Genomic DNA, 6,000 nt, shown 5'->3' with positions numbered 1-6,000 from the left:
GTCTATCTCAAGGTTAATCTCAGGGAGTATCCATGGTGTGTCCAAGGGCAAAGCCCGCCAAAAATGCTTTCACCTGTGACAAAGCTTACAATCCTTCCTACAGTACCCCTCTTTTATACAAACAATAAACAGGCTAAGAAAAAATTAGGGAAACAATACCTGTTGAAATTATTTTTATAAAACTGTGTTTGTTTCTTTTAGCTTATTTCTTAACCTGGCTACTACACAAATAATTGAGACTCTTTTATAATACAAGGCTTCACAACACAATCTGAGCAGTTTATGTCTGTTCTTAACCCTCTATGCTATTTGCTCTTACTCCCAGAAAACATCTCAGTGATAATTGCACTTTTGTAGCTTTCCAGGGCTCCAGCTCCTTCCTCATCTTCCTCTACCCATGGCTGAATGCCCTAGCTGAATCTCCTAACACCTCTTCCCCTGGCTGGCAAGAAGTAGTGCTCTATTCTTTGCCCTGATCATTGATTGGCTGTAAACTGCTTTATTGACATAACAGGGGGTTGATTGGGGAGCAGAATTTATACAACATTTAGACAGGAAATCAGAATTTGAACTACACAAATAGCAATAGCCACAAAAAATAAATATATTGGTGTAACTCTAACTAAGCAAGTGATTTGTATGAAAATAATATTCAAGTCTCTGAAGAAAGAAATTGAAGAAGACATCAGAAGATGGAAAGATCTCTCATGATTATGGATCTGGAGAATCAACATAGTAAAAATGACCATCTTATCAAAAGCAATTTGCAGATTCAACACAATCTCTATCAAAATACCTACACAATTCTTTACAGACATTGAAAGAACAATTCTCAATTTCATATAAAAAAAAACTAAACTAAACCCCCAGAATTGCTAAAAAAAAAAAATCCTGTACAATAAAAGATCTTCTGGAGGTATCTGTATCCCTGATCTTAAGCTGTACTACAGAGCAATAGCAATAAAAAAAACCCACATGGTATTGGCATAAAACCAGACTGGTGGGTCATTGGAATTGAATCGAAGACCCAGAAATAAATCCACATACCTATGGACACTTGATTTTTGACAAAGTAGCAAAAAAACCATACAATGGGGGAAAAGATGGCATCCTGACAAATGGTGCTGGTCTAACTGGATATCTACATATAGAAAAAGGCAAATAGATCCATATTTATCACCCTGCACAAGACTCAAGCCCAAGTTGATCTAGGACCTTAATATAAAACCAGAAACACTAAACCAATTAGAAGATAAAGTGGGGAAGAGCCTTGAACTCATTGGCACATGAGACAATCTCCTGAACAGAACACCAACAGCTCAGGCCCTAAGATCAACCATTAATAAATGGGACCTCATGAAACTGAAAAGCTTCTGTAAAGCAAAGGACTTTGTCAAGAGAACAAAATGACAACCTACAGACTGGGAAAAGATCTTCACCAACCCTATATCTGACAAAGGGCTAATATTTAATATATGTATATAAGGAACTAAAGAAATTCAACACCAACAAACTAAATAACCCAATTAAAAAATTAGTTACAGAGATAAACAGAATTCGTTACAGAAGAATATCCAATGGCTGAGAAACACTTAAAGAAATGATCAACGTCCCTAGTTATCAGGGAAATGCAAATCAAAACTACTCTGAGACTCTACCTTACACTTGTCAGAATGACTAAAACTCAGGTGACAGCACATACTGGCAGGGATGTGGAGAAGGCGGAAAATGCCTCCATGGCTGGCGGGAGTGAAAACTTGTACAACCACTTTGAAATCAGTCTGGTGCTTTCTCAGAAAATTGGTAACAGCTCTATCTCAAGACCCAGCTATACCACTCCTGGACATATACCAAAAGATGCCCCATCATACAACAAGGACATTTGCTCAACTATGTTCATAGTAATAGCCAGAAACTAGACACAACCCAGATGTCCCTCAACAGAAGAATGGATAAGGAAAGTGTGGTGCATCTATACAATGGAATACTATTCTGCTATTTCAAACATGGACACCATGAAATTTACAGGCAAATGGATGGAACTAGTAATCCTGAGTGAGGCAGCCCAGACCAAGAAGGACACGCATGGTATATATTCACTTATAAGCAGATATTAACCATATAATACAGGATAGTTACACTACAATACACAGACCTAAGGAAGCTCAGTAACGAGGACTCTAGGGAGGATGCTTAATTCTCACTCAGAAGGGCAAATATAATAGACCCTGGAAGCGGTTAAAGAGAGGGAACAGGATGGGAGCCTACCATACATGTTCTCCGAAAGACTCCACCCAGCAGGGCATTGAAGCAGATGCTGAATATCACAGCCAAACTTTGTGCAGAGTGCAAGGAGTCTTGGAAAAGAGTGAGAGGATAGAATGACCAGAGGATATGGCAGCTCCACAAGGAGATGAACAAAGCCAAGAAATATGTGCCCAAGGGGGCCATCAGAGACTGATGCACCAACCAAGGACCATGCGTACATGGAGAGGACCTAGGCCCCCTGCTCAGATGTAGCCTATAGGCAGCTCAGTCTCCATGTGAGTCCTCTAATATGGGGAGCAGGAGCTGTCTCTTCCATGCACTCTGTTGTCTGCTCTTTGATCACTTCCTCCTTCTGGGTGCCTTACCAGGCCACAGAAAAAGAGGATACAGGCAGTCCTGATGAGACCTGACAGGCTAGGGTCAGTTAGTAGGGCGGAGGGCTCCCCTTTTCTGTGGACTATGGGAGGGGCATGGAGGGAAAGGGAAGGAGAGTGGGACTGTAAGGAGATGAGGCTACAATCATGATGTAAAGTGAATACACTTTTTAAAAATAAATTTAAATTAAAATCAATAAACAAAACTACCATATTGTCTCACAATTCCACTACTGTATATATAACAAAGGAATGGAAATCAGTAAATCAAAGGGATCTCTACATTCTCAAGTTCACTATAGCACTATTCACAATATCCAAGAAATGGTAAAAAGTCAAGTAAGTGCCTGTCAACTGATGAATGGATGAAGTGATACATATATACAATAAAATACTGTCCAGTCATGCAAAGGATGAAACATTATTGTTTGTGACACTACCATCAGTTACTTCAGTCAGACCTTATATCCAGATGAGGTTAATTGGGGCGTGAAATCTGAGAGGCACTGTAGAGAACACCATTTACTCCCCGGCTCAAAACACTCTGTGGGAACAGAGAAGTGACAAATTAAGATGACAAGTCCCTGTTCCTATTGGAAACACTTTCTGATTCAAAAAGAGGAAAATATCATATGAAGAACAGATCTTACCTGAATTGGTACTTTTGAATGAGTTTTGCATTTGTTATTTTGAAAAATAGGTCTCGTACACTCGGGAGTAGTGGTACATTCTTATGGTCCTGGCACTCAAGGGTAGAGGTAGGAGGCTCATTATAAGTTTCATGCCAGTTCAGTGCACATAAGAGTTCAAAGACTGTCAAGGTTACATAGTAAAACCCCTTTCCAAAAGAAAGAGATCAGGATTTCTGGTAAGGCCATACGGAAACATATATTAGAAGCTTCTTAAATTATATATATATATATACCAAAGAGTGCTTCAAGCAATGGAGTAAATACTGTTCTCTACAGTAGTTCATTTTTTTCTTTTTTCTCTTTATTCTTCTCTCATACAATATAGCTCAACTACAGTTTTCCCTCCCTCCACTCCTCGCAGTTCCCCCTCTACCTCCTCTCCCTTAGATCCACTGCTCCTGTTTCCCTTCAGAAAACAGCAGGCCTCCCAGAGATATTTACCAAACATGGTATAACAAGATGCAATAAGACTAGGCACAAACCCTCATATCAAGCCTAGACAAAGCAACACAGTAGGAGTAAAAGGATCCCAAGAGCAGGCAAAAGAGTCAGAGACACCTCTACTTCTACTTTTAGGAGTCCTGCAAAAGTTCCAAGCTAAAAAACCACAGCATGTGTGTGGAGAATGTAGCTCAGATCAGTGCAGGCTCTTTAACTGCCGCTTGAGTCTCTGTGAGCCCCTATGAACCCAGCTTAGTTGCCCAATGATCATCAGAGGGGCTTTATCTGGCAGCTGATGGGAGAAGATGCAGAGACCCACACTCAAACATGAGATGGAGCTTGGAGAACCCCCATGGAAGAAGGGAAGGACTGTAGGAGCCAGAGGGGTCAAGGACACCAGGAGAACACAATCCACAGAATCTACAGTGGATTGGGTCTATTCTTTACATAGACAATTATATATATATATATATATATATATATAATATATATGCCTCTTTTACAAGTCATAGGCTAACAGAGAAAAAGCCTTATGCCAAATGTGTATTATTCCTCTTCTAGTTGTTGGTCAGAGGAATCCCACAGTCTATCAAAATAATGCAGACTATTACCAATGCTCTTGGGTACCAACCACAACTTAAAGGTAAGAGGCTATTGCTGATGACACTACATACTTGAATCATAAGACAGAAACTTCAAGCTGGTATACCAGCCTGGACATTTCATCACTACTGGCTAGCTTTCACAGTTCCACAAGGTATTATGCAAGCACCTATGGAAGAAAAGTCATCCACAGTCTTACCCAGTTATGAATGCTGCAAGCTACAATAGCAACCAACCTGGTGAAATCTTCCCACAGGCGTAATAGTGGCATAAATGTTATAGAGGTAACTAAACCACTTTCCAATTGGATTTAAGTGCTACTCTACAGGATAAAACTCATGTCTGGTATTGTAAATCTAGTCAAGAGCCTACTACCACTAGTTTGCTAACTGGTATCAAACTGCCCTTTAAACACATATCCTTATACCCATAGATTAGTATATCTCTCAACCTTCTTTAGAGTTTTTTTTTTTTGTAGTAGATGCTGGCAATATATGGATCAGTGATAAGAATAAGGAATTATGGAGTGCTCAACTCTAAATGGGACAACCTGTCATGCCTCTTCCTCCAAAGGCTGGGAGCTCATTGCAGATATAGTAGCAGCAAGATTCTGAGAGCCAGAAGTTGTGGGGGAGTGCTGCAAAGGTGTTTGAAAATGATAGGGCTTCACATAGGAACTTACAGTTTCTATGACTGCATGCACAGTTCCACATCTGGCCTGCACACAGTCAATCCAGATCAACTTTATAGCATAGATGAGGGAGAAGTGGTAGTGGTTATAAGAGGCATTGGAGGGGAGGGAGTGGGTGATAGATTTGACCAAAAACACCTTGAAAGCATGTATTAAATTCCATCCCCCAAATGAAAAATAATTAATAAGAGAAATACAACAGGTTTTTCAGGACAGCATTCATCAGGCTACATGTTTGAAGCAGCTCTGTCTATTTCAACACAGGCCACAGAAGGGAGTCCAGTGAGCAATTCTAAATGCCCTAGCAGCTACAATATATAGGAATTTGGAAGACGGATTAAAGCAATTTTATTAAATGATGTAAAGTTAATTGTATTTCTGTTATTCAGACCAGTAAACTCCAAATATTTGACTTCATCATGTCATCCAATGTAAAGGTAATTGTTGTTAATATTCCATTACTTTGTTTTGGTACTAAGATTTTAAGATATTCATGTTTTCTATTTGCACATTTTAATTTGAAGTAGATACATTTCATATGTTTAGTAATCATAAGTGCTTAGTGGATGCCGTATGTGACAGTATTGGTGCAGACATAATAGCATTCATTAATATTAGATGCCAAATATGAGTGCTATCTAAGGACATGACATTCTAGCATATAATTAATTTCCCATTGGAAATGTGTACATAATATCAGGGCCTTAATAATATTAGTTTTATCCTATAATTCCAGGCAACTCTGTCAGGGTACAAACAGCTCTGCATACCTGAATAATTCTTTGGGGCTTAATAGAAACCTTGCTTATCTTTTTTCCTTCAGAATCAGTTCTCCAGAGAAAGGAGAAAATGAATTCAATGTGAAAGGTAGAAAATGGGATATAAAGGAATTCTAAGGAGCTCTAAAAACTAGGAAACGAGGTCAACATTC

The sequence above is a fragment of the Acomys minous genome, assembly GCF_964271855.1.
Source record: "Acomys minous genome assembly, chromosome: 7".
In the NCBI taxonomy this organism is placed as follows: Eukaryota; Metazoa; Chordata; class Mammalia; order Rodentia; family Muridae; genus Acomys; species Acomys minous.
Note: the sequence above shows the minus strand (reverse complement) of the source record.